Below are 13,561 nucleotides of genomic sequence, written 5' to 3' on the forward strand. Positions count from 1 at the left end.
GGTACATTTTGTCGAGGGCAACTGGTATATTTTAAAAATCCGATAACAGCCGTGGGGGGGGGAGCAACTGGTCAACCCCGTCTTGTGGTCGGCCTATACCTGCTACTAACATAGAGTTAAGTAATCACCTTTAGCGACGTATAATATATCTGTCACACTAGTTAGATAATTTTTACACAGTAACTTTTCATTATATTGTACTGTCATCCATTTGTTCCTAATACTACACAATCCATTACCATTCGAATAACAATTAACCACACACCAGCGATAGTTCGTGAGTGGACAATACCTGACGACAATATATATTATACACTCGTCGAGTTGCACGGCACGGCTGCTCTAATCAGGTTGCCCCTCACACATTTTTGTCCCACGGTCCGGATATTTCGCACATTTGTTGTTTTTCGTTCAAATTTGTTATTGAAGTAAAACTTCTTTCGTGAGGTATGGATGGAGAAAAAAATAGTCACGAAAAATGAAACGCCACGAAAGAATGAAACGTCACGAAAAAATGAATCGGTGTATGAATGCGTGTGTATGACTGCGACAGAAATCGCTTGAATGGTTAAATGTTATTCAGTGTGTATTTTATGTGTTTTTTTTCGTACTGGTTTTTTTCACTCCTTCCCTATCTCACTTATGATTTAACTGACCCAATACTTATGAAAGAAGTTTTACTTCCCCAGAGTGTAACTCACATACTCTCATTTTTTAAATTAATTTAACGTCAAAGCATTTGTATAATAACATTACGAATATTTGTTGATTTGCTTCTACTTTCTAACTTGTAACTTTTAAAAGTTTTACAACATATAACACTTAAATTCAACTTATATTATTCTATATTAACTTTCACAGCCTTATTGCCATATACTGTACATACCTATAATAATAAATATGTTGGTCTTTACTGCAACCACAACAGATCTAATTTAATTTGCAAAAACTTTAATGCGTATTTTATATAGTATAATAAAAAAACAATTAAGTATTAATAATAATCAATAATATTTAATTATATTATGCTGGTATTCGTAAATGCATAATATATATTCTATGGTACGGTGGTAAGTGTACCACTAGGCACTAGTACAGGATTTAAGTATCGATTGCATGTAATTTATTCACGTAATATCAAATATAGTAGGAGAGGTAAAAAGGAATTAATTGTCCCAATTGGAAAGGTCGAGGGAAGAAGACCTTTATCTCTCATCTTTTAAAAAGATAAATTCTTTTAGAACATCTATATACATCTATATAATAATAATAAGTGCTACCTCGTCTCTCATATAAAACGGACCCCTGTGTAGTTATATATATCTTTACGATAATATTGCTTTATATTATATTAACCGATATATTTGAATAGAATTCCCAGACGGCATTCCTTCAGTCGCCATATTCGTGATGCTCTTTATAAATATAATAATATCAATGGGACTGGACACTATTCATTCGTATGACAATGGAATCTTTGTGTGCAGCCATACTTCATCCCATGTCATCCCATGTATATCGCCAATATAATATAAAAACATTGTTAAACCCTGCGTGGCATCCATTTTCTACTCCTACATGCTGCGTAGCCAATTCTATATTGTATTATTATAATATTCACTTATTTTTACATGGGTAACGAGTACCTAACAACTCGAATATGGCTATAGGGAATAACAAAAGCAACAGCTGATGCTGGCAAAAGTACAACATTTCGACTTAAGTTGAACTATTCATAGGCATTTGAAATTTTCGATCATTATAAGTTTTTTTTAAATTAATATTGATAAAAATGTATTTGTTAGGCAGAAAAGCTTGAAAATTTAATACAAGGCTCTCAACATATTGTTACAATGGCAGTTGAAAAATAAAAGAAATTCATAGTCACAATTTTTTTTAATAAGCATTCAAAGTTTGAATTTTGACAAAATACGTAAAAATCACGAAAATTCACAAATTAGTTTAAGCTAGAAATTCATAAAAAATTTTCTTTTTAAATCTAAGATTTCAAAATTTAATACAAGATTCCTTACAAGTTTTTCAATCTTTATCACAAATAAAAATTCCACCGGAAATTCTAATTAAATTTTTATGAGCATTTGAAATTTAAATTTTTACAACATTGGATTTTCACTTTTAGCGATTTCCTTATTTTGGTGTAACTCTAAAACAAATAACCGCAGATACTTGAAATTTTCACTGAATGTTTATATAGGCATTTTCTGTATTTGATAAAATTTTCAAAATATTTAGATTTGTTTTGAGCTGTTTACTGAAATTTTAATTTTTCAACTTTTTTAGTTTTTTTTTCTATAAATATCGATAAAAATTTATTTGTTCGGTAGAAAAGCTTGAAAATTAATATAAGGCTCATAATATATTTTTACAATAGCAATTGAAAAATGAAATAAATAATATATAGGCACAATTTTTATTTATAAGCATTTAAAGTTCAAATTTTGATAACATATTATGTGAAAATCACGAAAATTCGTAAATTATTTTATGCTAGAAATTCATAAAAAATTTTCTTTTTAAATCTAAGATTTCAAAATTGAATACAAGATTCCTTACAAGTTTTTCAATCTTTATCACAAATAAAAATTCCACCGGAAATTCTAATTAAATTTTTATGAGCATTTGAAATTTAAATTTTTACAACATTGGATTTTCACTTTTAGCGATTTCCTTATTTTGGTGTAACTCTAAAACAAATAACCGCAGATACTTGAAATTTTCACTGAATGTTTATATAGGCATTTTATATATTTGATAAAATTTTCAAAATATTTAGATTTGTTTTGAGCTGTTTACTGACATTTTAATTTTTCAACTTATTTAGTTTTTTTTTCAATAAATATCGATAAAAATTTATTTGTTCGGTAGAAAAGCTTGAAAATTAATACAAGGCTCATAATATATTTTTACAATAACAATTGAAAAATAAAATAAATATATAGTCACAAATTTTATTTATAAGCATTTAAAGTTCAAATTTTGACTAAATACGTAAAAATTACGGCAATGTTCAACTTACTGACTGCCGTATTAATAATAACTAATAAGTAATAATAATCTATAATATATCCTAGACAGATAAACCGTCTCCGCTCAGAATCGGTTTTCGTATACAATGATATAATATCATTGGATTCAAATTTAATTCCATCCATTACAGTAACCCACTTGAAACCTACTGTACAGCAGAGCGACATCCACGACATACCCGCCTTTTTTATAGTTAAAACTTAAAATACCTAAATGTTAAAATGTGTTATTATAATATTATATATATTTATTTTAAAAAAATGTTAATTAATAATTAATAATTTTAATAATGTATGTATAGGTTAGGTACCTAACAATAATTATGACCTAATGGCTAATAGGTATACCTATTATAATATAATTATGTTCAATGATAAATTTGAAAATTAATAATAAATAAATATCGGTATTAAATTAATTAATGTAAAACATACTACAAATTTGACTATAAAATACCCAAATTATAATATATTATGGGCATCATAATTATTTTAAGCTTACCAATTCTTTCTAATTTTCTTTTCTTGGAGAAAAAATCTTTTATTGAAATATTATTTAAAGTTCTTTTTGGTTTAGGTGGTATAGGAGTTTTTAAACTACAGCTTTTCACATGTCTGGTCCAATTCGTAAAGTTCATGACTCCTCTTTCGCGTCCACAAATTTCGCAATTTTTCATTGTTCACAAATCAACTTTAAAATATATTATGAAATTATGAAACAAACATAAACCAATATAGGTATTAAATATTTGAAACTTTGATTGATAGGTTCATTTGGATATTAATGAATATTAAATAATTTTTACTTACCGGTCACCGTTTTAAATATATAACAGAAAATTAAAAATTCTATGTTCGTATTTTCGTTTCTCGTAGATATTGTTTTTTCTTTCAAAACACACGTTACACACTTTAACACTAACACACATTGAGTACTGAGTACTGACTAAAGCCACTGACTGATAGGCGATAGCAAATAATATTACGATAATATAATAATTTCAAAATCCCAATAAGTTTTTAAAAATAACATTCAATACCTACTTGTTTTGTTATCGATTGTCGACATTCGACCACCACCGCCAAGCCAAAATGGCAAAATGATAATTATTAATGACAGTTATAGAATGAGGGAAAATAGTTGGTCAGTCGTTGTCTAATGTCTAAAAATAAATAATCACTAGATGTATAGATAATATCAATAATAATATGTACCTATTTAATATATTATTATATCTTGTTCACTTGTCTTGTTGAATCTTTTTATTAATCTATATTTCTACACGTATTACAAATCATCCATTAATTATTAGTTATACCTTATACTAGTTATAATACAATATTACATAATTTTATTTTAAACTATTAAATCCACAAATTATAATGTTCCAACTTCCAAATGCCACCAGGCACCCACCCCAAAAATAAGTGTAGCTTAAGCCACACTTAGTATAACGTGTGGGCGCCACTGCACGAACCACATGGATAAATATACAATAATATAAAGAGCCAACATTTTTATAAATATATTATTTTATCTCTAATTATTATGATTTATCGTATTTTATCGTTAGTAAAAAAATATTGGTTTTTTTTTCAAATAAGATATGAGCTGTATACGACTGTGACGAGAGTTGCGCGGCTTGCGAACTGCAAGTTGGCCACCTCCAGTATAGGCGTATATAGGTATAGATATAGAACATATTATGATGAATGATTTGAATTCTATGAAAAATTATTTTGAGTGATTATTGTGTGTCATCTGACATCTGTTTTAAAAAATGTTTTGTTTTAATTATCAAAGTTGTAGGTTTGATTTAGTAAATACTACGTGGTTCTACGTGTGGATTAGGGGCTTTAACTGCACTGCGAAAATAGTTGTGTTCGTTGGCAGAACGTAACTTACAAAAAAATTATCAAAGCTTTAAATTAATTGTTTTTATTAAATCGAAAATACTAAAATATTAAAATAATTGATAATAATAAGTTATAATAAAGGAACTATAAAAAACTAATACTGTACAATTTGGTAAAAAATATAGAAATAATGATTAATAAGTGATAATAATATATGGTTATTGCTCATATAAAATGTTTATATTTATGTAGCACTGCTTACGAATTCCATCCCGTATAAAAAGGTATAACAATTTTAGATGTCCTATTCTATATGATAGTCTAAATAGGTACCTATTTCATATTTGTACCTTTTTATATTGGACACAATTCGTAAGCAGTGCTACATGTACATAAACATTTTATATGTTATGATTATAATATAGTTATAATTTATAAAGGTTGTTTCACAGTGATGATTACAGGCCAATCAAATAACTTTGTCATAAAGGTGTATTGGCGTATACGACGTATACCCTACCACCAGTTTACTGATTTAGCGTATACCCTGTATAATCAATAGAGATAACTATTGACTATTGTTACATTTTTAATACTTTTTTATCGTGATTCCTATATTATATATTATTTATATATCAATATTTTTTTATAATACTTTAATTTTGTCTAAACTCTAGTGTATACATACTATAATAAGTGATTACTGATTAATTATTATTTTTATAATTGCTCTTAAAATTGGTTAAAAATGGTTCTTTCTGATTTTAAACGAAGTTTGGCTTAAAATCGGACCCCTGTGTATATACGATTTCTCCACTGATTCGCAAAAGTCTATCCGGTACACCGATGAAAATAATATTTCAAGAATTTATTAGTTTTCCATATCTTTACGATAATACTGTTTTATATTATATTAACCGATATATTTGAATAGAATTCCCAGACGGAATTCCTTCAGTCGCCTTATTTGTGATGCTCTATATCAGGGGTGTCCAACCTTTTGTGAAGACTGGGCCACATATTTTTTTTTAATAATAATACATTCAAATTTAATGATTAAATTATATTCCATAATACAACAATACATTTTTTAATAATTTTAGTATAGCAAATAATAAGCAGAAATATTTTTACAAGTGATGGGAGAGTGGTCACCTTCATTTAAAATGTTTGTCAGAATGTATATTTTAAAAAAAATATATAATAATTGCAATTACATACACATAAAATTCGTACATTTGTAATAAAGTGTCCTACTCAGTACTCGGCCTACTCGGCAAACGAGTGTAGACAGACTGCCATGACAATACTACAGACATAATAAAAATGTATAAAAAAAATAATCCTTATCGTCGTGGTCGGTTCGAGTCGTCGATCGACGCACGACGACAACATATACAAAATAATATTATAATAAAAAGTAAATCGAACAATCAAAAAATAGACTGTTAATACCGTCGCTGTGGTCTGCACAACGCACGGCGATAACACAGAATAATACTCAACATAATAATAATAATAATCATATTTAAAATCACTACAGTTCGGCCAATCCTGACATTTTGTTCGTCTCAAACAAGGTTTGTAGTAATTATGAACAATGAAATAAAACATAATAAAAATAATTTGATATTTTACAATCAAATAAAATATAATACAAACAATATGATATAAAATAATAATAATAAATAAAAAAAAAATATTTATAATATAATAATAATAATTGAAACGGTGAAAGAAAACGTGTTATCTGCGCTCCTTTATGTAACAACAATTAAGCATGTTTTATTTTTCGTTTTTTTATAGATAATGAGAAAAAAAAATTAGACCTTAATCCACATTTTCATTCTATCGGGACCGACGATAGTTTCAAACGGGCGTTGTGTTACCTGAAGCCCATCTATATCACCAATAACGTATCTATCATGATCTAAAATTGTACGTACTACATATTTCTTGTAATTTCTTGTTGTGTCCTACAGTCACGTCCACATTAGTGATCATTACATAATCACCAATTTTATAAATAGTCGGCATCTTTTGTTTTGAATTGTACTGAGTTGCGTTAACCTCTTACACACAGACCTTAAGTACACAGAAAACAATATTTATTTATAATAAACGTGTGCATCGGCCTTTACAGTTTATTTGATATTTTATAATTTTATATTCTTAAAATAAATTTGTATCGTGATATTCATATATATTATCTACAATTTCATGGTTTTTAAATTGAAGCGAGGGCCGCATCAAAATCTACAATGGAATGCATGCGGCCAGCGGGCCGCGGGTTGGACACCCCTGCTCTATATAAAATATAATAAATCAATGGGACTGGACACCATGTATTCTTATGGCAGTGAAATTTCCGTGTGCGGTCGTATGTCATCCCATATCATTCCAAATATATCACCAAGATAATACAAAAACATTCTTAAACCCTACGTGGCATCCATTTTCTACACCTACATGCTGCGTAGCCAATTCTATATTGTATTATTATAATATTCACTTATTTTTACACGGATAACTACAGTGGCGCATTTAATGTTTAGGGGCAAAATAACTTTTCCATTCTCCCTCATTACAAAAAAAAATATATATAAATAGTATATATATAAATATATATAAATATATACCAATATATAAAAGTTAGAATCTTTTGCCACACCAAAAAATTTGCCACTTGGTTTATTTGCAGCCTTTCGCTTTCCCCCTTAAATTCACCACTGGGTAACAACTCGAATATGGCTATAGAGAATTATAATTGCATATTTATATTATTATGGTCGCAGTGGTGAATTTCCAGAGTACAATTTGTGTCGTAAAATTGTCGAAATATATTGAAAAATTACAGTTATCACATTAACACCTGTATTTTATAAAATTATACTTCCATAATAATCCATCTAATATACATAGCCACATAGGTATAATAAATGTTGTAAATACCAAAAAAAAAATTAAAAATTGAAAATTAAGTCGTCCGTGAGTAAGTCACTGTATTATCGACTATCGTATACATGTAAATTTGGCTTCAAAGATTCATACGAAAAACAATTCTGAGCGATTGAGCGAAGATCACTTTATATAAATCTCTGTATTACAAAACAAATATTAACTATAATATAATATATACATGTATATATATATATATATATAATTTTCTATTATAATAATAATTGTGATCTGTGACTATTGAACGAACGAGTATTTAAGAACCCTGCAGATTTTCGCTAATCCGGGAGCCATATTATTATAATGTTGTTATACATACTTGTACAGTTGTTGTACTACAATGTTATAATGGGTGCATGTAATCTGGCACAACAACCATTTTTTACTGTAAATCTCGTTAGAAAAAAAAAACAGGTAAATTGGATTCATGTAAACTACGCCAATGAAAAAAATCAGGTGGAATGTTGTATATAAACTCTGCAGCTTGTGAAGAAATTCAAGTTGGTATATCCAGTATAAAATCAATACAATTTACAATATATCACTATTATAAAAAAATCATTATTTTCATAATAATAATTAATAATCGACCACATTAAATGTTTATGAGCTTATAATTAATATAAAAATATTATAGTAAATAAATAATGTTGATATTATGTTATAATAATATCAAATATGTAAGCTATAATGATGCGGCACACTTTTTAAATATTCTAAGCTTGATATTAATTCTCTAGAGTATCGATTTATAGAATTCTGAAACGTATTTTTTTTAGATATGCTCAGTTTCTGATATGATGAAGATAAAATTAAATAAATGGATCGATCTAACCATGACAACTTCGTCAACTTCAATGTATGTAATTGCAAGTTGCAACGAATGTCAATGTAGGTATTTAATATAAGAATTCCTTATATAAATATTATAATACCTTATTATATCCAAATATATTGGTTTCTATCATAAACCTTATACTACTATGCCCAAACACCTATATTACAGATAAAAAAATAAAACTGGTGTAGTTTACATTAGACGTTTTTAAATTTTCATTACCTTTTTTACATAACCGGTATTGTGTTGGAACTTACAGTCGGTGCAACCTAAAAACGCAAATCAACCATTTTTTTTTCGATAACTCTAAAGCGCAAAACAAATTTGCGTTATTGTACCTTGATAGTAAGATAAAAGCGCTAAAATAAATTCTAAATCTATAGTCATCTTCAATACATAAATTTAGATCTTGAATAAATAAAAAAAATCCAGATTGGAATACTTGATGACAGTTGGCTTCAAGTTTTAAATTTAATTTTGAGGTACCCACTCATTATTATATTAGTTTAATTTTATTATATTTATGATACTTGTTTAACTAATTTATAATAATACTCAAAATTATTATTTTTATTTTTACTGATTTTTAAACTAATTTTTATATCACTGTTAATGCTTGATTAAATATTAATAATAATGAAGATTTTAAGAATATACACATTTTTATGAAATTAATTTGCACTTATGTGTGGGCTATTAAAAAGTTAATTTTTTTGCGCTTATGGATTATTTATTTCTGGATTTTTGGATTGCGTTTGTGTCATATTTTGCGCTTATCGGCTACAGTTCTTGCAATCTCTCGTTATAATATTCCTGTTATGTACAGGACAAGTTGCCGCGTGTTATATTTTTGTAAAAAATTGATCTTTTTAGGAGCGCTGGTCTTTGCAATTATAACAATAACAAAAGCAACAGCTGCTGGAATAAGTACTACGTGATATATTGTAAAATGAAAAATATATACTAATAAACTATAATATTAATATAACAATAATTGGCGTCCACATAAAACGACTCTTATAATATAAAGATAATATGGATTCCCATAATTTTCTAAGATTTGACGTTGGTACGTGTAGTCACACGCTGGCAATACCATTATGGAAAAAAAGGTAAGTAATTTATTATTTATAGTATTGGAAATTCAGAATCATAAAATTTTATGACATGTGATGTTGATTAGAATTTTGAGTGATGTGTTATTGTTATATTGAAATTTTAGTATTCGAGTATCAAGTGCAGTTGCGTATATATTATATAGGAATAATTTTCATTATTGACCATTTTACCATCAGTCAAAAAAGTTCGTTAAAAACTTTTTTTTCGATATAATATAGTTGTTAGGGGTACTATGTGGCTTGATTTGGTGCCGAACGAGACCGATTGCCACAAGCCGATGTGTGGAGAGCCCGTGATTAATCTGGATAGGCAACTTACTCTTCTCATGTCCTCCCGATACCCCTTACAACTATGTCAATAGGCAACTAAACTTACTACTCGACGATTTATAATGTACGACAATGACGGCGGCCGTTCGGATCAACGGTTGTACGACAGAGGAACGGAAATAGGTTACATGGGAAGCAGAATGGTATAGATTATGTATGGGGGCTGGGGGGCCCTGTGGTCGATTCGGTGTGGTGCAATGACGCAGCAGGGCTTACAATGAGATGGGCACTTAAAATTAACTTAAAACTACGATGAAAACGTTGCGTGTTGAGACTGGTGAATAGAAACTAGATGGCCATGGCGGCTACTCACACACCATTCATTAAAGTATTTATTTTGTATTTTCAATTATATTATGTAGGTACTATTTATTATATTATTAAACTTTTATCGCGGGCCTGACGTAGTGGAGTGATGACCGAAAAAAAAATTTCGTAACGAAAAAGCGTGACCACTACTACAGACACCCAACCGGCGGGCATCCTCCGTTCCGTCACAGAACTTAAAACCGTCTGTAAATATTTTTTTTTTAAATATTCAATTATGCAATTATTATATTATAGTTATTATAGATAATAATAAATATTGAAAAAAAAAAATAAAAGTCAGAGTGGCTGACAACTTTTCTTTCAGAAAAATTAAATTTAAATGTACCTACCTATAATGAGCCATAAAACTCTACCACAAAATATGGATATTAAGTCTCAAATTTATGTTTCATATTTCAATTATCATAAGCCTATATAGTTTCCAATGTTTCCATGATACAAATTCATGAATACATGAACTGTAAGTAATTCTATTCTGCATGCATAAAAATGAATGCAAATAAGTTATAATAATAAAAATATATTAACTATATTAACGTTTTATTTATTTTATAAAAATTTTTTTTTTCGGTTTCTGCGCTCAAAAAGTGTAACTTAAATTAATATCATACACGAATACATGATACATAGCTACAAAATTGGTATCAATTATATAGCTTCACCACGGCATTCACCCCGAGTGACACTCATCTTTTTATATTATATTATAGTTAGGTTTAGGTAGGTCATAGGTATATAGGTAAGTTTATATTGGTTAATTATTATATATACATAGGTAAATGTGATTAGTTAATAATCATGTACGATGTACCTACACTCTACACATTTGTGCAAGAACTACAATAATGTGTTTAATTTATAGTAAATCAAATTTAAACAATTTCAATAATTTCAATTTCGCATAAATATCCAAACATATGAGTATAAGAGTGTTAGCATATTTTATTTTTTTTAATCATCCAGCCATAACTATTTGGTTACCTACCATAAAAAACAATAATATTAATTAATAATATTTTATTTAATAAAAAAAAATTTACGGTTAATATTTTAGTTTTTCATCAATATTTAATTTAACACAAGTTATACTGTGTATACAACTGTAAATATGTTTGTCCCTATTTGATTTATTTATTTCTCTTTCTATGCAAAAGGAGTGATTTATTTTAAAGTTTCAAATAGCTCAATTGGAAATTATCAATGGCATATTTACCTTCAAAGTAAGTATAGATGTTTGTTTCATTTTTTGTTTAATAAGGTGTAAGTAGTAACGTAATAATATAATTATAATAGATCACTTTAATTTTGTATCCAACATTTAGAAACTGACGATGTCGAAAATTAAACTAGTATTCATTATTATTAAAATATTCTCTTGTATTTATACGTAGAGATCATTTTTATCACCATAAGACTTAATGGCTTTAACAACATCAACAGCAGAGCAGTTATTATTTTTTCACCTATTTTGCATGTTATTTAAAATAGGTAGGGCAACAGTCTTGGGTAGTATTCGGAATACTATTTAGGTATTCCAAATACTATATTCGGAATACTTTTAATAATATAACAATACTTTTTTTTAGGATTTTAGTATTTTAGCATCTAAATTTGCAAAATGTCAAGCTATTTTGAACTAACAGAACCGTTCTAGTCAAATGGCCGACATAGTTAAAACCAATTTGTATGTATACTTAAAATCTCCTAATGATACCCGTTGGAATTCCTGGTTTGATGCTATGAATTTCCTTACTATTAATTTTAAAATGAGCCCTTCTAAATTTTAAAAGGTATGTGATGCTGTTACAGTTAACCGTTTTTCTAAAGCCGATATATAATTTTTAGACGAGTATTTTCTAGTAATGGAGCCTCTGTGTGTGTCTAGATGTATTACAAGGGGAAAAACATATGTATTTTGGTTACTTATTGCCATCTATCACATCACTCAAACAAAAATATGATGATATTCTATCGGAAAAAAAATTAATATTTTGCGATTTCCTGGTTATTTTTTTTTAAATAAATACTTTTTACATTCCTTATTTAATATGTATTGTTTTAAACTGTGCCTGTCCAGGTGAAAGATTTTATGCTTTAATAATATTATTAATATTATTCATAGAACTATAGAAGATAATAATTGCAGATAATTATTAATAAATATTATGAACAATTATTATAATATAATATTGTTAATCATAAATAGTAATAGTTATAGTTAGGTATATTATAAATTTAATTTACAAACAATATATTATATATTTAAACATTGGCTATAGTTTCCTAAAAGCAAATATTATTTTATTAATATCTATAACAAAAAATATTTTAAAAGTATTTAGAATATTTTTATAGTATTCTAAATACATTATTCAGAATATTATTTTTATTATGTATTCGAATACATATTCGGAATACTATTTTTCATGAGTATTCGAGTATTTATTCCAAATACTTTTAAAAAGTATTTTAATATAATGCATATTGTTGAACATTGTATATAATGATTATGATAATTTATGGAATTTTTGAATAAAAGTCGTAATATAAAATGCTAGATTGCAAGTCATATTATGTGCATATTCAAAAATAAGTGTTATAAAAATGATTTATATGTCATTTTCTTAGAATTCTTGTATATCTAATGTATATTTAATGATAAGTTCATTGACACTATCGATATAATTGATATTTTGTGGGGAGATTCTCTTTGCGGCGTCGAAATAAAGTCCGGTGATAAAACGGTCGGGGCGACTAATTCATCGCAACTGATTCGCTACGACCGTTTCGCCACCGATTTTTTACCGCAGAATTATGTATAAAAGTATTTAATTTTTCGATTATTCAAGGTACCCACTTGATCACATTGTTTTCTACTGCCTCTACAATAATACAACACATTTTAGATTTGAGTTATTCCATAGGTATAGGTAATACTGGTAACATGTTGTAAGATTATTATAATGTTAACAACAATTACATGGATTTCAACTTTTAAGAAAATATAATAATTATGGAGTGTTTACATTATGTGTAGTAAAAATATATATAATTTGTTTTGAATTCTTTAAAAATTAAAAATT

Source organism: Diuraphis noxia, unplaced genomic scaffold (genome assembly GCF_037042655.1).
Source record: "Diuraphis noxia isolate RWA-SAM2 unplaced genomic scaffold, SU_Dnox_SAM2 contig0001, whole genome shotgun sequence".
Taxonomy (NCBI): domain Eukaryota; kingdom Metazoa; phylum Arthropoda; class Insecta; order Hemiptera; family Aphididae; genus Diuraphis; species Diuraphis noxia.